General features: G+C 39.7%; 1 long non-coding RNA gene across 1 annotated transcript; it reads left to right on the top strand.

Moving 5' to 3' along the window:
- Positions 1-9,518: 9,518 nt before the first annotated feature.
- On the top strand, positions 9,519-23,681 carry LOC147360711 (uncharacterized). Its single transcript, XR_015138694.1, has 2 exons — positions 9,519-9,613; positions 21,387-23,681. It is a non-coding gene; the product is annotated as an uncharacterized LOC147360711 (long non-coding RNA).
- The last annotated feature ends 3,085 nt before the right edge of the window (positions 23,682-26,766 follow it).

Here is a 26,766-nt window from a genome sequence, read left to right as displayed (position 1 = left end):
CCTGCAAGAGAAAACGGTGCATGTGTACAGTGTTCACAGAGTTTCCTTACATTTGCTTACATTTTGGCTTCTGAGGCTACTCATTTTGGAGGGAGGTAGGAAGAAGGCAAGGAGCTGTTGGAAATTTGCTAGCAAGTCATTGGCTAATTCTTAGGAATTGATCAATGCTTTAGTATTTAGTACTTCTTTGGAGCAGGATGATATAAGAGAAAACCAATGCTACAAAATAGGCAAAACCTGGGGAACCCAAGATAAAGTTTCAGAGATGGTATCCCATGCAACTGAGGCAATGGTGCCAAAAAATTAGAAAGGGAAAGTGTCTAAGAGCAGCTTCTACAAGGTCATCTGCCAACTGGACTAAAGCCCAAGCAGAATGAAGTCAAATTAGGCCACTCAGAATGAACACTTACAAAGGACAGGGGTTCTGTGTTCTGGGTTGAAATCAGACCCAAGGAAGGGTTGGGTGGGTATGCTCATATGGCCAAGGGTCCCACCACGCCCCATAATTTTACTTGAAGTATTTTAAGGTCAATTTCTAGGACTTTGTGTCACCTCTGGTCCTATTGTGATTGAAAAGGTCTTGTTCCAATTTCCTTTTCTAGCCCTGCCTTGGGATTGGCCAAACAAAAGAGTATGTTAGTAAAGGAACACTTTCATCATCAGATTCTTCCCAGAAATTAGCCTGTGATGAGCATGTTACATTGTGGATTGTGTTTTGGGTATGATAGGTTTGACCCTGTGTTTTGAGATTATATAGGCAGATTTTTTTTTTTTTTTTAAGAAAAGTAGTATTTTTGTTGTTGTTGTTTAGCCCCTAAGTCTTGTCCTACTCTTTTGCGACCCCATGGACTGTAGCCCACCAGGCTCCTCTGTTCATGGTATCTCCCAGGCAAGAATACTGGAAGGGGTTGCCATTTCCTTCTTCAGGGGATCTTCTCAACCCATGGATCGAACCCACATCATCTGTGTCTACTTCACTGGCAGGTGAATTCTTTACCACTGAGCCACCTGGGAAGCAACAGGCTTTGAGATGATGTAGATCATGTTGTTTTAGAAAAATTACTACAAGTTATCTTCTACTCCTTCCACTTTTAAAATCTTTCAGTTCCTTTTTATCCCTATCCTATTGCTCTTGCACCCAATAGAAGGCAAGATCATCTCTGTCCCTCACACTCTTCTTCCTCTCTTGCCGTGGACGTGAGGGGCAGGCTGCACAGTCTTAACATCTTGAAAAATAGTAATCCATGTTTTGTCATTTCTGAATACTCCAGATGACAGTGCAAAAGTATATAGCCCAAGAATTCCCATACATTTGGCAGTTTCATCCCTTTTTACACCTCTGCTTAATTGGTTCTGAATTTCATAGTGAAAATGATTCTCAAGTGTGTTCTCTTGCATAATATATATGTGTAAGTATATATAGACATATATATGTGCAATATATGTAAATATATGTGAATAAACATGCAAATTTGTAACTACATATAAACATATACACAAATATATGTGTAAATATATATAGACATATATGTAATATATAAATATACATACAAAGATATATGTGGTAAGTATTACACATAGGTAGATGATGGTATTTTCAGTTTAGTTCCAGATATTTTGTAATATTTGAAGACTCTGACCCTCTTGGCAGTTCAGTAGAGAAACAGAATATTCTTACATATATTCTACATTCCTACAGACATTTTGGCTCACATTCTTCATTCTGAGAAAAAAGAAGTGTCATAACTAACCCCATGACACTGAATGTTTTCAGTTTTCAGTCTCTATTCTATAGGAACCTTTGAATCCTTTTAGAATTGGCTTTCAAAAAATGTAAGTTTCTGAATTTGGGGAGATTACCTTTCAAAATTGATTAAGTTGTGTCATCTGGTTTTGTGCTTGTCTGGGCTGTGTCCGCTTCCCTGGCATGGTTTTAACTTGTATGGCAGGTCCAGATAGCTCTGTTCATGTTTTGCCTTCAAAATTGGGGAGGAAGAAGATGAGTGGTTTACAGATTTCTCTATGCTTCCATGTTTTTCATAACTTCTACTCCATTTCCTGCTTTATATTGTATCTCAAGGGTGAAGAATTGAGAGACTATCTATCAGTCTGGTCTGTGTAACAGGTTACATCATTTTGGATAATCTAAATGTTCCATATTTTTTCCTTAGTTTTTTATCAGAGGTGGAATAATCATTTGTGAAAATCAGAGCACTTTTTAAAATAGTGTATTTCTATTCTTAACTCATATTAATGTTAAGGTATCAATTCACTGAATGTTAGATGCTACAGCCCTCCGATCTATAATAAGGCAAAAAGAACACAACCTTGCAGTAAAAAGAACAATTTAAATGTAGAAATAAGTGTGACATAGATGGGCGATCACAAAGAAGTATGACTGCTCTGGAACTATTCTGTTGCTTTTCTGCTTTATTTTTTTTTGCAGGGGGCAGGTAGGGTGAGGTGAGATGAGATGGAGAATAAATGCAGGTCTACTTCACTCAGTAAATTGCTTTTCCTCTTGCCTCCACCCCACTGGCATAAATTATACCCTTATGGTATTCTCCAGGGCAGAATTTTCTGACCATCTCCCTGCCCTGCAAACTTCAAAGTGAACTTCTACCTAAGAAATGATGCTCTAAATAAAACTTCTTAGATTTTATTATGCATGGGAATCACCAGTATCACTTCCAGGAGAATGCAGCCTTGATGCATCTACAGACCCCCTGGGATCATGTTACATCAGTTTTGTTTCCATGAGCCTGGGGTAGGGCCTGAGATTCTACATTTCCAACATGTTCCCAGGTGTAGGTTCTAAGAATTCTCTGTCACAACAGCAGAAAGACCAAGTTTAGGCCCCTCATTAAGAAGCAGCACTTAAAAACAAAACAACCAAACCTATATACAGTAAGGCATTTAGATACATTTTATCTGAAATGATGCCCTATGTGTTTTTTTCAAAGGCATTCTTTTCCCCCACAAGATGACTGGCAATTTTGTGTTCTAGCCACCCTCAGACATGAAAACACTTGGTTACTTATCTTGTAAAATCTGCTCAGCTTGCTTGCATGGGCATGTAGGTAGTCAGTTTAGTCAAATACGTGTCAGTACATCTATGTGGATGGGGGAGCAGGTGCAAGCCTTTAACGTACTTTTTAAAAGTCTAACACTTAAGTCAGTCCATGGAGTTGATCCCGTGTGATCTTAGTGCCAAGCATCTGAGTTAAAAGTTTTCCCTTTGAAGGCAGCAAATAGATGTCATACATTTGAAGCACTTGTTTATACTAAAAATGATGCTTGAATTTTTTTTTTTAAGTTCTAAGACAGTTGACTGTACAGCACCACTGAGCTTAGAGGGCGATACAAAGCTTCCCAAGCTGGTATTTGACATTTGATTTAATGGATGTTGGAATTTGTAATGCTGTGGTTGGCTTCGAATAAGGTGCTGAAGTGAATGGACTCTGGCTAGAAAAAGCCAAAGGAACTGAGTTCCCTCAGCAAAGAAGGAACTTTGTCTTGACCCCTTTTTTGTAGCAAGATGTCTTAGGAAGGTCATCTGTTTAGTAGGCTCATTTTACTTTTGGGGGGAGAACTTTGAAGGTTTCTTGCAAACAATTCAGTTTGCAATATTTGTGGAAGTAATGCTTAAATGAATGAATCCTAATCTCAGATACACTCTTTATATATATAATGTTGACATACACATAGATGTAGATACATACATACAGACATAGACATACACATATTTTTTATCTTGCAGATATATATAACCCAGGAGGATAATCTTGGTTTGTTCCTGTCTGGGGACCAAATGCTGAGTGTAGGGTGCCTAATTTTGTATCTGTTGGGTCTATTATTTCTTTTAGGTCTCCACACTTTGGACTGAGTCTCTCTGAGGTACATAAGCAGTACGCCAGACAGCCAGACACTGGCTTGAATGCCACTTCCAGCCTGTTTGCCCCAAGCCCCGGGCCCCACTCCAAGTCATGCCAGGACTGCATTCATGCTGCAGTGTGTCTTGATGTGCAGCTTTCTCTGCAAACTGCCCATTGCTGAAAGCTCCCCTCTTGAGGAGCAGACTCTCATCTGGTCTGCATTTACACTGGAACTGCTTGGCCACAACACGATGAGAGAATAATTATTGAACTATTTTACTGGACAACTATTTCCAAATTGTTGATTTTTTATTGATTTCAGGAGGCAAGCTAATTGCCCCATGGCAACTTGATGTGAACATTTAATGAAGATCAGGAAACAGAGTTTATGAAAAGCTGTTGTATAGTCACTGCAAAGTTTCAAGAACTGTTTTATACTTCCTGACAGTGCTGGGCCGAGCTTAATGGTTTGTTTTTATTACTTAAGAGTGTAAACCTTGCTTTAGCCCGTGTGTGGAAACTATACCCTCATCCCACATTACGCATTTTTGAGTTGCTTTTTCCTCACTCCCGACTTCCTTTCCTGCTATCTACAGTCAGAACTTTTTCTGCTTTAATTGTCTGAAAGCAAGTTTCTATCTTTGCTCCCCGAGAATCTTAATACACACACGCACGCACTCCTGAAGCTAAGTGTCTGCATTGTTTCACTTTGTTTTGGGTGGAGTTTCTTTTCAGCACTTGGTTGCTAGACAACCAAGCAGACGAAAGTTAAAGATTGAAAAGGCATTTTTAAAGATGTCGAATCTTGGCTGCTTGGACTGTTTTATCTTTGTCTTTATATGGAAGGCTTAGTTGTCTTACCAGGCTACCCTGGTCTTTTGTTGCCGAGATGGCTGGTAGAAGATTTGTTGAAGTAGAGCTCTTAAAGCATTATCTGTTTGAGAACTTTCTTAAGTGTTGTTCCCATTTGCTGGAACATGCTTCCCACCTGGATGGGCAAAAAAAGCCAGCTTAGTTTCCAAGGGTGTATTTTAAATCACTAATAGAGTGTGCGCCAGCCCCCAGCTGCTTGAATTGTTGCAAGGCAAAGAGGTGGAGAAAAGATTGCTTTTTTTTTTTTAAAGATTACTTTTTGAGGTAACATTCAGAAATACAAGACTTCAGTTGGTACAGAACACAGTCAAAAAGAAGCTGCATTTGGTTTTCAGTAGATAGTATTGGAAATGTTTAAAAAATTCTTAAAAAGTCTAATTTTAAATCAAAGTCACTTAAATCATCATTTCAGTGAGATGTTTCAGGAACACGTTATTAATATCCAATCTTCATACATCTGCCAAGTTGGACGTGTGTTCACAAGTTCATGCTGCATGTGTACACAATTTGTAGCTGACATGCTTTGCTCACTTCAGGTCTGCCCTTTTCCCTCCTCCATCCTCTGAGATGCTGTCTTTCCTCTTCGCAGGGTTCCCTGTGCTGCAATTCAGTCAAATCCATGGAAAACTTTACCAGCTTTACTGAATCATTTATAGGCAGGATTTCCTGGCACAAAGATCAAACAGGGAGCCCTGAAGTTTGTTCATCGTAGACTGTTTTGGAAATTAGGATCTTCTGAAGCCCATCTGGCCCTACACATAAATTTGATAAAATGTTCTCAGCTGAAGAAATCTTGTGTGTGCATGCTTAGTTGCTAAGTTGACCGCATGGACTTTAGCCCACCATGATCTTCTGTCCATGGGATTTCCCAGGCAAGAATACTGAAGTGGGATGCAACTTCCTTCTCCAGGGGATCTTCCCAACCCAGGGATCAAACTCACATCATTTGCATCTCCTGCATTGGCAGGCAGATTCTTTACCACTGAGCAAGTTAATAATGGCAACCCACTCCGGTATTCATGCCTGGAAAATTCCGTTGACAGAGGAGCCTGGCAGGCTACAGTCCATGGGGTTGCAAGAGTCAGATACAACTTAGCGACTAAACCACCACCACAAGTTAATACTGACTTAAACATCGCTCAGTCACTTGACTTCACCAGTAAACCTATTGTTCTCACCAGTACTTTTGTCTTGACAATATTAGGAGGCACAGCAATAATGATGCTTAAACATCAAGGCCCAGAAATGAATCTGAGTGCAAATCTCATGGCGATCAATGGGCGAGCTAAACAGAAATAGGAAAATAGGCCCAGGAAATTCCAGTATTTTCTAATCTCAAAAGACTTGCTGTTTGCTGTGTGTTTATTACCTGAAGATCACTTGGCTGAATAAAAGAAAATGGGGAAAACCGGAAAAGTTAAGGGTTATTGTAGTTAGAAAATTTACGTATGTGAGTGAGATCCATGTAGCTTTTATGAGCAGAGAGATGAATTTTTAATACACTATGGAACAATAACTCTTTCCATGATGATGCTATAGAGTATTTGACCTGTATTGAGAAGGCACAGAAGTGATTTTGATAGCTCTTTTTATATTGAACTGTGCAGAAACAAGAACAGTTGTTAACTGAAAAAGAGCTGAAGGCTAACAATTCTAAAATCCTCTTATCAACATCAGCAAACCAAAGGAAAAGGTATTTCTGCCTTGTTGGGGAATAATGTCTAAGTGAGCTCTAGATCCTCTTTCTCTTTTGTGAGCTTCTTTTATGCTTGAATATCATTTTCCAGGGACGGTCAGGTTGAGGCCTGGATGTCCCTTGTTTCTCCATGTACTCATGTGTTTGCTAAAGTAATTATTTTTATTAATTTTTAATATGAGGAAAATTGCTTTAAAATTTGTGTTGGCTTCTGCTGTACAACATGAATCAGCCATAACTCACTCTCTCTCTCTCTCTCTCTCTCTCTCTATATATATATATATATATACACACACATGTTTGTATGTATATCCCCTCGCTCATTAGCCCCCCTGCCCTCTCCCTTTTCCAATCCTGTAGGTCATCACAGAGTGCCAGGCTGGCTCCTAGTGTTATATAGCAACTTCCCCCTAGCTATCCATTTTACACATAATAGTGCATATATGTCATTGCTATTCTCTCAATTCATCCTACCCTCTTCTTCCCCGCCTAAGACCACCTAAGTCCATTCTCCATTTGGACTTATCTCCATTGTTGTGTTTGTTCAGTCACTAAGTCATGTCTGACTCCTTGCGACCCCATGAATTGTAGCCTGCTAGGCTTCCCTGTCCTTCACCATCTCCTGGAGCTTGCTCACACTCATTTCCATTGAGTTGGTGATGCCATCCAACCATCTCATCCTCTGTTGTCCCCTTTGCCTACTGCCCTCAATCTTTTCCAGCATCAGGGACTTTTCCAATGAGTTGGCTCTTCATATCAAGTGGCCAAAGTATTGGAGTTTCAGTTTCAGCATCAGTCCTTCCAATTGAGGGTTGATTTACTTTAGGACTGACTGGTTTGATCTCCTTGCATCCAAGGGACTCTTGCATCACAATTTGAAAGCATCAGTTCTTTGGCACTCAGCCTTCTTTATTATCCAACTCTCACACCGTACATGACTATTAGAAAAACCATAGCTTTGACTATACAGACCTCTGTAGACTAAGTGATGTCTTTGCTTTTTAATATGCTCTCTAGAGTATATTGCTGCAGTCACAATCCACAGTGATTTTGGAGCCCAAGAAAATAAAATTCATCACTGCTTCTACTTTTTCACCATCTATTTGCCATGAAGTGATGGGACCAAATGCCGTGATATTAGTCTTTTGAATGTTGAGTTTTAAGCCAGCTTTTTTACTCTCCTCTTTTACCTTCATCAAGAGGATTTTAGTTCCTCTTTGCTTTCTACCATAAGGGTGGTATCATTTGCATATCTGAGGTTATTGATATTTCTCCCGGCAATATTGATTCTAGCTTGTTAGTCATCCAGCCCTGCATTTCATATGATGTACTCTACATATAAGTTAAACAGGGTGACAATATACAACCTTGTCAAACTCTTTTTTCAGTTTTGAAGCAGTCAGTTGTTCCACGTAAGGTTCTAATTGTTGCTTCTTGTCTTGCACACAGGTTTCTCAGGGGACATTAGAAAGGTGGTCTGGTATTTCCATCTCTTTAAGAATTTTCCAGTTTGTTGTGGTTCATAGAGTCAAAGGCATTAGCATGTTCAATGAAACAGAAGTAGGGTTTTCTTTGAATTCCCTTGTGTCTCCATTCCTTCCCTGCAAATAGGTACATCAGTATCATTTATCTAGATTCCATATATATGTGTTAATATATGATATTTTTCTCTTTCTGACTTACTTCACTCTGTATAACAGGCTCTAAGTTCATCCACCTCACTACAACTGAGTCAAATCTGTTCCTTTTTATGGCTGAGTAATATTCCATTGTGTATACATACCACAACTTCTTTATCCATTCATCTGTCAATGGACATCTAAGTTGCTTCCATGTCTTCGCTATTGTAAATAGTGCTGAACATTGGGGTACATATGTCTTTTAGAATCATGGTATTATCAGGGTATAGGCCCAGGAGTGCTGTTTCTGGTCATATGGTAATTTTGCTTCCCAGGTGGTGCTAGTGTTAAAGAATCCACCTACCAGTGGTGGAGATATAAGAGACTAGGGTTCGATCCCTGTATGGGGAAGATCCCCTGGAGGAGGGTATGGCAACCCACTCTAGTATTTTTGCCTGGAGAATCCCATGGGCAGAGGAGCCTGGTGGGCTACAGTCAACTCTATCTGTGCTACAGAGCTGGACGCAACTGAAGACACTTAGCATGCATGCATGCAAACTCATGGTAGTTTTATTCCTAGTTTTTTAAGGACTCTCCAGAGTATTCTCCATGATGTATCAGTTTACATTCCCACCAGCAGTGCAGGAGAGTTCCCTTTTCTCCACATCCTCTCCAGCATTTATTGTTTGTTGATTTTTTTGATGATGACCATTCTGATTGGTATAAGGTAATACCTTTTTATAGTTTTGATTTGCATTTCTCTAATATTGATGTTCACATCTTTTCACGTTTGTTGGCGATCTGCATGTCTTCTTTGGAGAAATGTCTGTTTAGGTCTTCTCCTCAATTTTGATTGGGCTGTTTGTTTTTCTGATATTAAGCTGTTTGAGCTGCTTATATATTTGGGAGACTAATCCTTTGTCAATTGCTTTATTTGCAACAATTTTTTTCCCATTCTGAGACATGTCTTTTAATCTTATGTATTGCTTCCTTTGTTGTGCAAAAACTTTTAAGTTTAATTAGGTCGCATTTGTTTATTTTTGTTTTTATTTCCATTATTCTAGGAGGTGGGTCAGAGAGGATCTTGCTGTGATTTATGTCAGAGTATACTTCCCATGCTTTCCTCTAAGAGCTTTATAGATTCTGGCCTTACATTTAAGGACATGACATGAAGGAGCAGAGAGGGGCTTGCTAGATATTCCTAGTATACAGGTGAAGTCTCATAGCATGGGGGGTAGTCTCAAAGATCCTCTTTCCCAGAACCATTAAAATTAGGACATTAAAACTATAACACTGCTGTTAATCTTAAGGAAATTTATTAAGGAAACTTGTGGGATGGGAACACTTCCATGTATTACTATGTACTGTTTCTAGGAAGTTCAGGGAGATGCTGGTGTTTCAGCCCCAGTGGTGTAAAAATAAGAGCCTTCCTCCATAGCAGCTGTTGCCAAAACACAGCGCTCTGGAAAGCTCCTGCCAAGGGATCTGTGGTGGGGGGTGGGGTTTGACTTCTAAGTCCCAAACAACATTGCAGGCTGTCTAGTAATGGGGTAAGTTAAGTGGTGGTCCTTGCTTAGCAGGAGTGGAAATCGGTATCTTTATTTGTCCCATCACTTACCTAATCTTCAAAAAACCAAGTAGAATTTTCCTATACTTCTATTTGCATTCCAGTCTCTCTGTCTCTCTTTCTCTTCTCTTTGTGTCTCTTTCTCCCTTCTTCTCGGTACCAGGGAAGTCTGAGGAAATGCATTTGGGAAAGAGGAGCTAGAAAACCTATGCTTATCTGATACCAAAGGAGAGGGAATTGGTCCTATGTTGTCATCAGTCTGAGAGTTTGCTGAACTAAAATGTCACAATGCCAGAGATCTCTTCTGAGATGCCAGCTTGAACAGGGAATAAGATCCTATTGTGATTTACTTTTTCCATGGTCATGAGACTTAATTTGGGGAAAGGAGTAACTCCATGACCTTTCCTGGTGGAAAATGCTCATGGTGGAGGAGGAACTGCCCTGCTCTCTCTGTAACCCAGCCTGTGGGATGCTGGGGGGAAAGGCCCGTCTAGCAGGTGGGGGTGGGGTGAGGTGGGAGGGAGCTGGCAGCCCATTGGCCTTCAGCAGAGCATAGGCCCAGAGCAAAGGCTTCTGCTTTGCAGCCAGAAGCCGTGATTCATTTGACTTTAATTTTGATATTAGCATTTTTCTCATGACTCTGATAATTTCATGTGAAATTTCAAAAGCTGAAACAGTTATTTACTCTTTAGGAACTTAAACATTCACTGGGTGAAATATACTTTCCTCCCTCTGAAACAGAAGTTGGATGAATGCTTCAATTAAGAAAACAAAGACAAGGGGGAGTTTCTGGGGCTAATCCCCTCCTGGCTCCCACTCATTCCTCTTCCCCAGGTCATCTTCTCACTAAGTTGACCAACTGTCAGACAGCCTATCTCATCTTAGTGTTTCGCTTATCTTGAATTCCTTTCACCACTATATGGAATGTTACTGTAGGTATTTTTGAAAAGACGTTTCTTTATCAAGTTGAAGAAACCTTCTTCTATTCCTGTGTTTTAAAAGTTTTAAACATGCACAAAAGATGCATTTGGTGCTTCTATTGCTGTGATTACATGATTTTTCTCCTTTCCTTTGTGAATGTGGTAGATTACATTGATTGATTTTCAAATTTTCTACCAGCATCACTGGAATCATCCCAACTTGGTCATGGTATTAAATATAATTAAATATAATGTTTTTTGCATAGTGTTGACTTCTGTCTGCTAATATATTTTTAAGGAAGTATGTATCCATATTCATGAGGAATATTGTTTTGCATTTTTTTTTGGTACTATTGATATTTTTCTCTGGTTTTGTTATGAGGGTAATAATGGCTTCATAGGATGAATTAAGAACTGTTCTGTCCTCTTGAATTTTCTGGAAAAAAATTGTATAAAATTGACATTAATTCTTTTTTGAGCATTTGGTAGAATTCTGTGAAACCATATGGGTTAAAGATTTCTGGGGATGGTTTACATAATGAATTCAATTTCATTTTTAAAACAATAATAGGACTATTCATATTATCTACTACATATTGAGTGACTTATTCTTGCTCATACTTCTCAAGGAATTTGTCCATTTAAATATTCCTTTATTATCCTTTTATAATATTTTGTAATATTCATTATCCTTTTGATGTCTACAGAGTCTGCAGTGGTATCTTCTCTTTCATTTCAGATAGTATTATGTCTTCTCTCATTTATTTTCTGCCAATCTTGCTAGAGATTTATAAGGTTTATTGGTCTTTTCAAAGAACCAAATTTTTGTTTATTGATTCACTATGTTTTTAATTTCATTAATTTCTGTGTTTTTATTTCCTTCCTTTTCTTATTTGCATTTATTTTTGCTCTTTGTTTTCTAATGTCTTGTCATGAGAGCTTAGTTTATTGATTTGAGACTTTTCTTTACTCTTCATCTAGTGCTACAAATTTCCCTTTCAGCACTTCTTTATCTCACTCACAAATTTTAATGCTTTATTCTATTTTTTTCCATAAGACTTCCTCTTTGACCTGTGGATTATGTAGAAGTATGTTGTCTAGTTTCCAAGTGTTTGAATGTTTTCACTTTGCCTTTCTGCTATTGATTTCTAGTTTAATGGCATTGTGGTCATAGAACATACTCTATTTGATTTCAAACATTTGAAATTTGTTGGCATTTGTTCTATTGCCAAGATTTGGTCTATCTTGGGATATGCTATGTGGGTAGTTGAAGAAACTGTGAATTCTGCTGTTGTTGTCTGGAGTGGTCTGTGAATGTCTTTAGATGTTAAACCTTGTTGATAGTGGTGTTGAATTATTCTCCATCTTTGCTTTCTGTCTAGTTATTCTCTCCAGTTGTTGAAATATTTAACTAGAGTTGTAGGTCTGTTGCTTTTTCCCTTCAAGTCAATCAATTTTTGCTTAATATATATATGTATATATATGCTTTATATATATATATGTCTATGATATATAAATACTATAGGCATAAAATATACTGTAACATATATCATTTTACATCCCATTTAAGAAATATTACCTCCCTGAATATCCTTTTTGCCAAGAGAATGCACTAGTCATAGCAAACACCCTTTTCCAACAACACAAGAAAAGACTCTACACATGGGCATCACTAGATAGTCAACACCGAAATCAGATTGATTATAATCTTTGCAGCCAAAGATGAAGACACTCTATACAGTCAGCAAAAACAAGACCAGGAGCTGACTGTGGCTCAGATCATGAACTCCTTATTGCCAAATTCAGAATAAATTGAAGAAAGTAGGGGAAACCATTAAACCATTCAGGTATGACCTAAATCATCCCTTATGATTATACAGTGCAAGTGAGAAATAAATTTAAGAGACTAGATCTGATAGACAGATAGAGTGCCTGATGAACTATGGACAGAGGTTCATGACATTGTATAGAAGATAGAGATCAAGACTATCCCCATGGAAGAGAAATGCAAAAAAGCAAAATGGCTGTCTGGGGAGGCCTTACAAATAGCTGTGAAAAGAAGAAAAGCGAGAAACAAATGAGAAAAGGAAAGATATAAGCATCTGAATGCAGAGTTCCAAAGAATAGCAAGGAGAGATAAGAAAGCCTTCCTCAGTGATCAGTGCAAAGAAATAGAGGAAAACAACAGAATGGGAAAGACTAGAGATCTCTTCAAGAAAATTAGAGATACCAAGGGAACATTTCATGCAAAGATGGGCTCGATAGAGGACAGAAATGGTACGGACGTAACAGAAGCAGAAGATATTAAGAAGAGGTGGCAAGAACACACAGAACTGTACAAAAAAGATCTTCATGACCCAGATAATCACGATGGTGTGATCACTCACCTAGAGCCAGACATCCTGGAATGTGAAGTCAAGTGGGCCTTAGAAAGCATCACTATGAACAAAGCTAGTGGAGGTGATGGAATTCCAGTTGAGCTATTTCAGATCCTGAAAGATGATGCTGAGAAAGTGCTGCACTCAATATGCCAGCAAATGTGGAAAACTCAGCAGTGGCCACAGGAATGGAAAAGGTCAGTTTTCATTCCAGTCCCAAAGAAAGGCAATGTCAAAGAATGCTCAAACTACTGCACAATTGTACTCATCTCACATGCTAGTAAAGTAATGCTCAAAATTCTCCAAGCCATGCTTCAGCAATACGTGAACCATGAACTTCCAGATGTTCAAGCTGGTTTTAGAAAAAGCAGAGGAACCAGAGATCAAATTGCCAACATCCACTGGATCATCAAAAAAGCAAGAGAGTTCCATAAAAACATCTATTTCTGCTTTATTGACTATGCCAAAGCCTTTGTGTGGATCACAATAAACTGTGGAAAATTCTGAAAGAGATGGGAATACTAGACCACCTGACCTGCCTCTTGAGAAACCTGTATGCAGGTCAGGAAGCAACAGTTAGAATTGGACATGGAACAACAGACTGGATCCAAATAGGAAAAGCAATACGTCAGGGCTGTATGTTGTCACCCTACTTATTTTACTTATATGCAGAGTACATCATGAGAAACGCTGGGCTGGATGAAGCACAAGCTGGAATCAAGATTGCTGGGAGAAATATCAGTAGCCTCAGATATGCAGATGACACCACCCTTATGGCAGAAAGTGAAGAAGAACTAAAGAGCCTCTTGATGAATGTGAAAGAGGAGAGTGAAAAAGTTGGCTTAAAGCTCAACATTCAGAAAATTAAGATCATGGCATCTGGTCCCATCACTTCATGGCAAATAGATGGGGCAACAGTGGAAACAGTGTCAGACTTTATTTTGGGGGCTCCAAAATCACTGCAGTTGGTGACCACAGCCATGAAATTAAAAGACTCTTACTCCTTGGAAGGAAAGTTATGACCAACCTAGACAGCATATTAAAGAGCAGAGATGTTACTTTGCCAACAAAGACCCATCTAATTAAGGCTATGATTTTTCCAGTAGTCATGTATGGATGTGAGAGTTGGAATGTAAAGAAAGCTGAGCACCAAAGACTTGATGCTTTTGAACTGTGGTGTTGGAGAAGACTCTTGAGAGTCCCTTGGACTGCAAGGAGATCCAACCAGTCCATTCCAAAGGAGATCAGACCTGGGTGTTCATTGGAAGGACTGATGTTGAAGCTGAAACTCCAATACTTTGGCCACTTCATGCAAAGAGTTGACTCATTGGAAAAGACCCTGATACTGGGAGGGATTGGGGGCAGGAGGAAAAGGGGATGACAGAGGATGAAATGGCTGGATGGCATCACTGACTCGATGGACATGAGTTTGGGTGAACTCTGGGAGTTGGTGATGGACAGGGAGGCCTGGCGTGCTGTGATTCATGGGGCCGCAAAGAGCCGGACACGACTGAGTGACTGAACTGAACTGAATGTCCTTTCACTCATCCCTATTTGTAATATAGATGTTTCAAATAGTTCCTCTATATTCATTGACAATCACATTAGACAATATTATAATTTTTACTTGAATTATCAAATATAATTCAGAAAAATCAATGAGAAGGAAAGTCCTGGGCTTAACTGATTGATTTCTCTTCTCTGCAGACTTTCTTCCTTACTGATATTTCAAGAATTCTTTGATCATTTTCATTCTGTTTACAGTGCTGTCTGGGGAGCAGTCTGGATACATCCTTACCTTAGGTCTGCTGCTGCCCACGTGGAAGGAGGTGGGAGAAGAGGAGCTCCATGTTGGCCAATGACTATATCTCTGCCATAATGCAGCAGTCTACCCTCTTCCTTAGCTATTCTTCTCAGGTAGATCTGCTGGCAATATATTCTGAATTATTTTTCATCTGAGAATGTCTAAAGTTTCCTTTTCATTCTTAAAGGATATTTCACTGGGTATAAGATTCAGAGTTGATAGTTCTTTTTTTTTTTTTTTTTTCTTTCAACACCTAAATCTTCTGCCCCTTCCTTCTGGCTTCCATAGCTCTGGTGAGAAACACACTCCCACCATTTGCACTATTTTTCTGCTCTAAGTGATACATCATTTTCCTGGCAGCTTTTAGGATTTTGTCTTTAGTTATCATACGTTTAACTATGATGTCTCTTGGAATCAATTTCTTTGGCTTTTTTTGTGGTTGAGTTTCACTCAGCTTCTTAAACCTGTTGGACCTCACCAACCTCCCATTTTTTGCCAGATTTAGGAAACTTTTTGCCATTTTTTGCATGCGTAATTTTGTTAGCTTCATCTGCTTAAAAATATCACTATCTAAAAATGTGATATCAGGGTCATTTGATATAGTTCCACATATCCCTGAATCTGTTCATTTCTTCAAGTCTATTTCCTCTCTATAATTTCTGTTGTTTTATTCAAGTTCATTGACTCTTTCCTCTGCCTTGTTTCTTCTGATGTTGAACTCATTACTGAGTTTATATTATCGGTTATTTTATTTCTTTTAGTTCTAAAATTTCCATTTGATTTTTCTTCATGTCTTCTATTGCTTTGCTAAGATTTTCTATTAATCATTTATTTCAGTGATGTTTATTTGTTGTTGTTGTTGTTGTTGAGTGGATAAGTTTTGTCTGACTCTTTGAGACCTAATGGAATGCAGCACACCAGTCTTCCCTGTCCTTCTCTATGTCCCTGAGTTTGCTCAAATTCATGTCCATTGTGTCAGTGATGTCATCCAAATATCTCATCCTCTGTCACCCCATTCTCCTCCTGCCCTCAATCTTTTCCAGAATCAGGGACTTTTCCAATGAGTCACTCTTCACATCAAGTGGCCAAAGTATTAGAGCTTCAGCAAAAGTCCTTCCAATGAATATTCAGGGTTGATTTCCTTTAGGATGGACTGGTTGGATCTCCTTGACCTCCAAAGGATTCTCAATAGTCTTCTCCAACACCACAGTTCAAAAGCATCAATTCTTTGGCATTAAGCCTTCTTTATGGTCCAACTCTCACATCCATACTACATGACTACTGGACAAACCATAGCTTTGACTATGCAGACTTTTGTTTGAAAAGTAATGTCTCTGCTTTTTAATATGCTGCCTAGGTTTGTCATAGCTTTTCTTCCAAGAAGCAAGCATCTTTTAATTTCATGGCTGCAGTCACCATCTGCAATGATTTTGGAGCCCAAGAAAGTAAAATCTAACACTGTTTCTGCTTTTTTCGTATCTGTCATGAAGTGATGGGACCAGATGCCATGGTTTTAGTTTTTTGAATGTTGAGTTTTAAGCCAGCATTTTCCACTCTCCTCTTTCACCCTCATCAAGAGGCTCTTTAGTTCCTCTTCACTGTCTGCCACTAGAGTGGTATCATCTGCATATCTGAGGTTGTTGATATTTATCCTGCCAATCTTGATTCCATGTTGTGAGTCACCCAGCCTGGAACTTTGCATGATGTACTCTACATAAAAGTCTAAATAAGCAGGGTGACAATATACAGCCTTGATGTACTTCCCAATTTGGAACCAGTCCATTGTTCCATTTCCAGTTCTAACTGTTGCTTCTTGATTTGCATACATGTTTCTCAGAAGGCAGGTAAGGTGGTCTGCTATTCCCATCTCTTTAAGAATTTCCCACAGTTTGTTATGGTGCACACAATCAAAGACTATAGCATAGTCAATGAAACAGAAGTAGAAGTTTTTCTGGAATTCCATTGTTTTCTCTATGATCCAGCGAACATTGGCAATTTGATCTCTGATTCCTCTGGCTTTTCTAAATCCAGCTTCTACATCTATAAATTCTCAGTTCACAGACTGCTGAAGCCTAGCTTGAAGGATTTTGAGCATTACCTTGCTAGCATGTGAAATGATGGCAATTGCACAATAGTTTGAACAGCATTTGGCATTGCTCTTCTTCGGGTTTGGAATGAATACTGACTTTTTTCCACCCTGTATCCATTGCTGAGTTTTCCACATTTGCTGATCTATTGAGTGCAGTGCTTTCACAGCATCATCTTTTCAGATTTGAAATAACTCAGCTGGGATTCCATCACCTCCACTAGTTTTGTTCATACTAATGCTTCCCTCTTGAAGCATTACTTGTGAAGGCCCTCTTGACTTCACACTCCAGGATGTCTGGCTCTAAGTGAGTGTCCACACAATTGTGGTTATCTGAGTCATTAAGAGCTTTTTTGTACACTTCTTCGCGTGTTCTTGCCACCTCTTCTTAATCTCTTCTATTAGGTCCTTGCCATTTCTGTCCTTTATTGTGCCCATCTTTGCATGAAATGTTGCCTTGGTAGCTCCAGTTTTCTTGAAGAGATCTCTAGTCTTTCCCATTCTATTGTTTTCCTCTATTTCTTTACATTGTTCACATAAGGCTTTCTTATCTCTCCTTGCTATTATCTGGAACTCTGCATTCAGTTATATCTTTACTTTTTTTCTTTGCCCTTCACTTCTTTTCTTTTCTCTGCTATTTGAAGGCCTTCTCAAACAACCACTTTGATTTCTTGCATTTCTTTTTTTGGGGGATGGTTGTGGTCACCACCTGTACAATTTACAATTTACAAACCTCCATCCATAGTTTTGTAGGCACTCTATCTACCAGATCTAATCCCTTGAATCTATTAATCACTTCTACTATATAATCATAAGGCATTTGATTTAGATCATACCTGAATGACCTAGTTGTTTTCCCTACTTTCTTCAATTGAAAGCCACCACAATGTTGTAAAGTAATTAGCCTCCAATTAAAATAAATACATTAATTTAAAAAATTGAAACCCAGACAATTTAGTGTGTTATAAGATTCCAGATCCTATATAAGTCTCATGTTGCATCAGGCATCTTCTGACAGTGCTCTGGTGGATGAAGGTGGGGGGGTACCACCACCTTATTGCTGAGTGAGGTTGGAGTCCAGGTTCTTCCTTCTGCCTCTGCTGATACTCCAGGGGAGAGAGGCTCCTTGCTACTGCTAGAAAGGGTGGGATTTCAGGATCCCCATATGGTTTCCACTGACACTGTAGGCTGTGGTGTTCCTGTTACTACTGAATGTTGGTGAAAATCCTGACTGTCCATTAGGCTTCCTCTGATAAACCCTGAGAGAGAGAGGGTCGGAGCCCCTCATTTCAAGCTGCCAAAGTGTGGGTGTATAGGTTCTGCACTTGGCCTTTCCTAGTAGAGGTAGTGATTGGGCTGCGGTTTTATTCTGTGTTGCTTGGCTGGAGTAGACTGGTTGTTATCTGAGGTTTTTTGTTTTTGTTTATCACCTTGTAGACTATCCCTTTCCTTATCCTTTGGCCATAGGGAGCAGGCTTTCTGTCATGCCTTTTTTTTTTTTTTTTCCCCCTTTTCCATCTATGTTGTTGGAAGGGTGTTACTTCTCCAGTACTCAATCTGGAATAAATGAGTTGCAGAGAAACTTCAGAGAACTCATTGCCTATGTTCTTCAGGTGCCAAGGTCTCTAGTTGGTCTGCCCTCCTCTTATCGCCTTTAAGATCTTTTAATATTTGTTTTTAGTTTAGTTGTTTTTAGTTGAACTTAACAGGAGGAATAAGTAAAAGGATGTCTATTCCATCTTTCTGGAAACAGAAATCTCAGCAGGTAGGCTTCATTCAATCTCTAAATGCCCTTACAAATTTGCAGATCCATTATTTCAATTTTCTAGAGGAAAAATTGAGACACTTAGAGATAATTTGCCTGATCAAAGTTGCTTAGAAATGTGGCCTTGGCTTGAAGTAAAACCTTGGAATTTTAACCGTTATTATTTTGTTTTCCTTTTTCTTTCTCTGTTTGTTAGAAAAGCACTGGGAGTAGGGATGGTGGGGGTGCAGTAACAAGGAAGGTACCAAAGAGAAGGCTAAAGAATTACTTTTTGGAGTGGAAGCAGCAACTGTTTAGAATTGCAAAGCTAGGACTTCTCAGGGGGATTTAACTGAACTTTGAAATGTCGTTAATTTCCACGAATTGATTATATGATCTTCATAGTTACTCATTAATGCCTTATCTTGTAAATGAATGACTTTAATTATTCACCCTGTATCCTGAAGCATGAGAGACATTTAGTAATCACTACCATTTCCTAGATTAAAGATTTGCATAGAAATGAAAAGGATGGGGAAAATCATCACTTTGCGGTGATGACTTTGTAATACTTTCATCTGAACACTTTTGGTCATATAAGTTATCTATATTGCTTAGTATTTCAAAAATAATTTTGTACTACTCTCTTAAAACCCATTATCAAGAGTTCTTGAAAGATTTTCAGTATTGCAAAGGTCATGATAAGCTCAGAGAATCACCTTTCCTAAGCAAAATTTCCTAATTCTAGTATATTTCCTAACAGAACATTCAGAAACCTTCTCTCCCTACTTTAGTTTTGACTGCTACCACCATTCTTTGAAACTTCCTGAGTCTAAAATCAAGAAGGGATAAGAGATGGGAAGGATCTTTTAGGAAGAGTGAAGTGGGCTCTCTGCTTGATCCCTTTGTGGCCATTTTGGTTCATCCAGATCTTATGGGTTCAGACTAACATACATTGCAGGAAGAACAAATATGCTTTCCCCCCACCCCAATCCCAGCTGTGCTGCTTGGCATGCAGGATCTTAGTCCTCTGACTAGGGATTGAACCAGTGCCCCCTGAAGTGCCTCCTGGAGTGTTAACCACTGGAACCACCAGGGAAGTCCAAAAATGCAAAAGTTCTTAAAAAGAGTATAGGTGCACAGGGGTGGCTGGCAGGGAAGAATGAGGTATGTGTGTATATATAGTCATTCTTACAGAAAATTCTCTTTGCTTCCAAGGATAGGCAAGAGTTATACCAGTTCTGGTTTCACCTAGGGATTTGGGGTTCTACTTATGACTGTCTTCAATTCTGTCCCCTGGTCTTCCCACAAAACTTGACAGGAAAAATATCTCTTTGAAGGCAACAATTTCTGGACTTTTGTAGACAGTTTAGCTACTAAGACTTTTTTTTTAAATTTCTTTATTGTAAGATATTTTATAATATTGTGTTGATTTCTGCCTTACAACCACATGAATCAGCCACAGGTATACGTATGTCCCCTTTCTCTTGAACCTACGGCCATCTCACACCCATCCTACCCCTTTAGGTTGTCACAGGGCACTGGGATGAGCTCTCTGTGTCACACAGCAAATTCCCACTGGCTAACTATTTTACATGGAAAGATCCCCTGGAGAAGGGAATCGCAACCCATTCCAGTATCCTTGCCTGGAGAATCCCATGGACAGAGGAGCCTGTCCATAGATTTGCACTGAGTCAAACATGACTGAAGCAATTTAGCACAGCACAACACATCTGTTTTACATATAGAAATTTATATTTTTCCATGCTACTCTCTCCATTCATTTCACCCTCTCCCTCCCCCACTGTGTCCACAAGTCTCTTCTCTCTGTCTGCATCTCCGTTGCTGCCCTGCAAATAGATTCAAGGGTACCATCTATCTAGATTCTATACACATCCATTAATATACAATATTTGTCTTTCTCCTTTTGACTTACTTCAGTCTGTAGAATAGGCTTTAGGTTCATCCACCTCAAAAGGACTGACTCAGATGTGTTCTTTTTCAGAGTTGAGTAATAGCATTGTATATATGTACCACAATTTCTGTTTCCATTCATTTGTCGATGGACATCTAGGCTGCTTCTATGCCCTAGCCACACAAGAATTCTGATGTTCATCGCAGTACGTTTTACAATAGCTACTGAGATTCTTTTTTTCTAAGTTGTTCATAGTATGTTCCAGTCCCTCAGCTATAGAACTGGCTATGTTGATGCTTTCAGAATTGTCCAAAGTGGTACAAGATGCTCTTTTCCCCTTTCATTGCCAGGGAAAACAATAGGTCTTGTGCCCTACACTTCCTTTAGGTGAAGCACTGAACATTTTCTGCTGGGAGAAGGGAAGTATATATGATAATATTTGTGCCCTGCTTTCTCTTTTCTTATTCTATATACCCCTCTCCCATGAAAAAAGTCATGCATAAAGTTCCTAGCCAGAGAGGAACCTTCTATCCTATGAGCTTGGCAGGAGGTAGGATTGGAGTTTAGGGGCAACTGAGAAAACACAGTTTGCATTTGTCACCTCTGGAAGTTGGTCTCCAGAAGGAATAAGTGCATTTCCCCCTGATAAGAGAAGGGGGATAAGAAAATGGGGTTTGGGGATTAGTCCTTTCCCAGAAACTAACTGAGCCTCTGACAGTCACCTGAGATCTACTAGCAAGAGGTAAATGGGATGGAGGTCACAGAGGCCTTACATCGGTGTTGACTGATGTGAGGATGGCTGTTATCCCCTCTAACTTCAGAAAAGTTGTTTCATTAGGGAATAGAGCTGGGAAGTGCCCGGGGTCATAAGTCTGAGTGTGGCTTTTTGTTTGTTTTTATGTTCTACAGTCTTCCATCTGAAGTTTTTCATTTGGAGATAATGTTTTCTCTCAAGAGCCATCAACTCGGGCGAATGCATGGAATTCAGGAAGGCATCTATCCAAGTGTCTTCACTCCTACAGAATGCAGAGCTACTGCTGAGGACTGCAAACAGGAAGAAACACTTGGGAAGACGTGAAACTATTTCAGAAAAACTTCTTAGAAAGAACTATAAGTCCTTTCAAATCTAAATCACCAGCTCTTATATTTTCTAATGAATCAGAACGTATTGTATTAACAAAAGGATATCTTATTTCAATATTTCAATCTGAATTTGGAGAATTTGTGTCATTTTCACATGCCACTTATCCTTATCCTGTATGAGAAAGCATGTTAGAAAGCTTGCAAAGAGATAGCTGAGATGGCAGAGTGAAAAGACCCTGAGCTTTCCTCCTCTCATGAGCACACCAAAATCACAACTATCTGCAGATGACCATCGAAGAAAAAGATGTAAAGCTAAAGACATAAAGAAGGAACCACAACAAGATGGATATGTGGGACAGACTCAAGATAGAATCAAGACCCGTACCTCCAGGTGGGCAAACTACAAACTAGAGGATAATTGCAGAGGTTCTCCCGCAGGAGTGAGAGTTCTGAGCCCTGAGTTGGGCTTCTCAGCCCAGGTTTCTGCACTGGGAAGACAAGCCCCCAGAGCATTTGGCTTTGAAGGCCTGGCAGGGCTTACTTTTGGAAGTCCCAAAGGACTTGGGGAAATAAAGACTTCACTCTTAAAAGATGCACACAAAATCTCATGCCCACTAGGACCCAGGAGAAAGCAGTAATCTGGTAGGACCAAAAGCAATAATTTGGTCTTGGAGAGTCTCCAGGAGGGACTGGATGTAGGGTATGTGTGTTGGGGGAGAGGGGAGGGGAGCGGTGCGGCTGAGGTTCACCCTGGGGACATAGACATTTTGATGTTGTTTAGTCACCAAGTTGTGTCTGACACATTGTGAACCCATGGACTGCAGCAGCACATCAGGCTTCCCTGTCCTTCACCATCTCCCAGAGTTTGCTCAAACGCATGTCCGTTGAATCAGTGATGGTGTCTGGAGTGGAGAGTGGCTGAGGCTCACCCTGGGAACATAGATATTGGTGTCAGCCATATTTTGGAGCTTTCTATTGCATGACCAAGGGTGCAGACAGACACCATCATGCAATCTACCCTCTAGCTCATTAGCACCAAGATCTGGCCCCATTCGACAGCCTATAGGTGCCAGTGTTGGGATCCCTTAGGGCAAATAATTAACTAGGTAGGGACACAGCCCAACTCATCAGCAGACAGGTTGCCTAAAGACTTCCCTAACCCACAATGGCATCTAGACATGGCCTCACCCACTGGAGGGCCAAAACCCAAGTCTGCTGTCCAGTGGGCAGGAATTGGTCCTGACCTCCAGGAAGCCTGCCCTAACCACTAAACCAACCTCACCCACCAGGGGGCAGACAGCAGAGTCAAGAAAACCACAATCACTCAACCTGAGCCCACCCACAGCAGGCCAGACCCTACCCTGGGACCACTAGCAGACCAACACAAGCTTTGGGACACTGAAGACCCCATACCCAACTACGTCAGGAACCAGGCTCTCCTTCCCACCCACCCCCACCTCCCCTACCCCCAGTAATCTGACACCAGCTCTGGGAACCCTGGGCCCTGCAGTCAGTCTCTAGGATCCAGCTTTACCCGCTAGTAATTTGACATTCACTTCAGGACCTGTACCCTCCACCCATTAGTGGGAAGGCAACAACTCTGGAGTCTTTTGGACCCTGACTCCACCCACCAGTGAGATAACACTAGCCCTGGGACCCCCTGGGGTTCTGTAGCCAGTCATCTCATGACCAGACCCTGCTAACAGCTAGTGTATCTGCACAAGGCAGAGCCTGGCAACCAACTGGGCTAGGATTCAAACAAGCCTAGACCACCCCCATAGCCAGCCCACTACAATGGAATGACCCATATAGTCTCCCTAGGGGGAACCCTTAGAACAAATAGCTTGGTGACAAGAGGGGAGAGCACTGCTGGGACACATAGGACATCTCCTAGAGCAGGATACTTCTGCTTGCCTTCTCGAAATAATTTGGATAATTTGTCATTTTCACAAGCCACTTATCCTTATCCTGTATGAGAAGGCATGTTAAAAAGTTTGCAAAGAGATAGCCAAGATGGAAAATTGGAAAGACTGTGAGCTCGCCTCCTCTTGTGAGCACACTAAAATCACAACTATCTGCAGATTATCATCAATGAAAAAGACCTAAAGCAAAAGACATAAAGAAGGAATCACAACAAAAGGGGTAGGAGGGTAGACAAAGTTATCACAAAACAAGAAAATTGCAGGTCAGTATTACTGATCAACATAGATGCAAAAAGTTCTCAACAAAATATCATCAAACCAAATTAAACAGTACATATACAAAATGCAACAATGTACATACCATCCATATACAAAAATAAACCCAAAATGAATTAAAGACCTAAATGTAAGACTAGATACTATAAAACTCTTGGAGGAAAATATAGGCAGATCAGTCTTAATGTAAATAATAGTAATATTTGGGTGGGGGGGGGATCTGTCTCCTAAAACAACTGAAATAAAACCAAAAATAAACAAATGGGACGAAATTAAACTTAAAAGCTTATGCACAGCAAAGGAAACCATCAACCTACTGAATAGGAGAAAATATTTGCTAATGATACAGTCAATAACATGTTAATATCTAACATATATAAACAGTTCACTCAACATTGAAAAGACAACATGATTTTAAAATGGGCAAAATAATTCAATAGAATTTTTCCAAAGAGAAAATGCAGATGAACAACAAACACATGAAAAGATTCTTAACATCACTAATCTTTAGGGAAATGCAAATCAAAACCACAATAAGATATCACCTCACATCTGTCAGAATGAACAGAACACAAATACCAAGTATTGGCAAGGATGTGGAAAAAAGGAAACCCTTGCAATCTGTTGGTGAGGCTGTAAATTGATGGAGACACTGTGGATCAGGGTTGAGGTTTCTCCAAAAACTAAAAATAAACTACCATATGACCCAATAATTCCACTCCTGGGTAGACAGCCAAAAAACACTAATTTGAAAAGATACACGTACTCTAATGGTCACAGGAGCATTATCTATAATTGCTAAGGTATGGAAGAAGCCTAAGTATCTATCAACAGATGAATGAATAAAGAAGATGTGATATGTAATGTATATACAATGGCATACTAAGCAGCCATAAAAAGGAATGAAACTGCCATTTGCAACAACATGCATGGACTTGGAAGGCACTATAATAAGTAGAATAAGTCAGACAAAGACAGATATTGTATGGTATCACTTATATGTGGAGTCAAAAAAAAAAAAAAAAAAGCCCAACAAACTAGTAAATATAACAAAAGAGGAGACTCACAGATAAGAAGAACAAACTAGTGGTTACCAGTGGGAAGATAGAAAAGGAGAGGCAAAGTCTGGGGAAGGGGATTAAGAGGTACAAACCATTAAGTATAAAATAAGCCATAAAGATATATTGTACAACATAGGGAATATAGTCAATATTTTATAATAACTATAAATGGGTATAATCTTTAAAAGTTGTGAATCACTGTATTGTATACTTGTAACTCATATAATATTGTACAATTAACTATACTCAATTTTTTAGAAGTTTGCAAAAAATTATTGCAGTTTTTCTTGGAGGCTCAAACATTCAATAACCTTTGTATGTAATACTTCTAATTGCAAAAATGTGTGTACTTGGAAAAGATATTCCTCTGTTTAATTATTGATGTCTCAGGAGGGCTGTTGAGCTGTTTTCTTATGAAAATTCTCAAGGAAAGGTGAGTTACTTAGCTTTCCAATTTCAAAGTGCAAGTATTATATCACTTCAGTTTGGGCTTTCAGAATCTATTGGGTGTTTTAAATAATATTGGAAAGGTTCAAAAGTTAATGGTTATGCTCAGAGAAGTTCTATTACCTGGCTAGTCATCAATTTCCCAAATTCTGGAAGATAGTTCTTCAAAATTAAATAAATATTTATAGGATACCTATTATGTACTGTTAGTATTATAAGTGTGTTGTTTGCTCAGTCATGTCCAACTCTTTGTGACCCCATGGACTGTAGCCCACCTGGCTCCTCTGTCCTTGGGATTCTCTAGGCAAGAATACTGGAGTGGGTTGCCATTCTCTTCTCTAGGGGATCTTCCCAAGAATCAAACCTGGGTCTTCTGCACTGCAGGCAGACTTTTTACTGTCTGAGCTATCAGAATAGTATTATAGGCCCTATTCAATGGTGAATAGAAACAAAGTTGTCGTTTTCAGGAAGCTTATAACCCTTGCATATTTAGTCCATATAGCCATTATTTCTTTGTAGTCAAAATGTAGGCCATTAGTGTTTCCTGGGATGCTAGAAATGCAGAATCTCAGACACCACTCCAAATTTCTTGATTCAGAATCTGTATCTTAGCAAGATCCCCAGAGGTTCATGTAGACATGAAATATTGAGGAATTTGCGAGGGGTCAGTTTAAGAATGCAGGCTATAGTCAATTGGTATATGGCATTTCTCTGACCACAGGAATAGGCTCAGAAAAGGATAAGTTTTCAAGGAAATGTAGTAACAGGGATTTTTTTCTTTATAGAGACAGAGGAAGTAATAGTCGTTTGTTCCCTCTCTCTGCAATGCTATGCAGCTATGATTCTTCAAACTTCTGCAGCCTCATGATGAAGTTGGGGATGGGCAGAGGCAAGAACATCATATGAAGCCTGAGTGAACCATACCTGATTCTCACCCTGACTTTGTCAGTTGTAAGAATCAACATGACCCCTAACATCCTAATGAGTCACTTGGAGGGACTGCTTCCTAGAGCCTTGGAAGAAAAGCCCTTACATCAAAAAACAACACATACCAGAGTGGGTAAACATGGTCAGCAACATGTCAGCCTGGGGAGAACCTTTAGGGACACCTGCCAAAGGGGATAAATGAGACACAGTTTTGGGAAATCTCTGGGCTTGGGACCAATTTGGGAGGCAAGGTGGAGGAGTGAAACTGCATATTTTGCTGATAAAGAAGAGAAAACAGTGAGTCATTGAGATATATAGGTGCTTGGGTCTGTTAAAGAGAGAAGGGAGAAGACGTTAGTTTCTGAAATGGGACCTGTGAGGTCGCCTTAGGCAGAACCTGTCTTCTCTGTGCTCCTTCTGTGCTTCTTGTCACCCTCACAGATTCTCACTTTATTCCTTCCACCACCTGAAGCAAATCAGTGGCCCTCTGTGGAATTCTGTTCACTGGCCGCTCAATTCTTATCTTTCCTACTTCCCCTCCCACCTCATCCCATTGTACCTTCCCAGTTCCAC

This window comes from Bos grunniens, chromosome 13, assembly GCF_055505025.1.
Source record: "Bos grunniens cultivar Pamir isolate PY7600 chromosome 13, Bosgru_T2T1.0, whole genome shotgun sequence".
NCBI classification, from domain to species: domain Eukaryota; kingdom Metazoa; phylum Chordata; class Mammalia; order Artiodactyla; family Bovidae; genus Bos; species Bos grunniens.
Note: the sequence above shows the minus strand (reverse complement) of the source record. Positions and strands in the feature narration are given on the sequence as shown.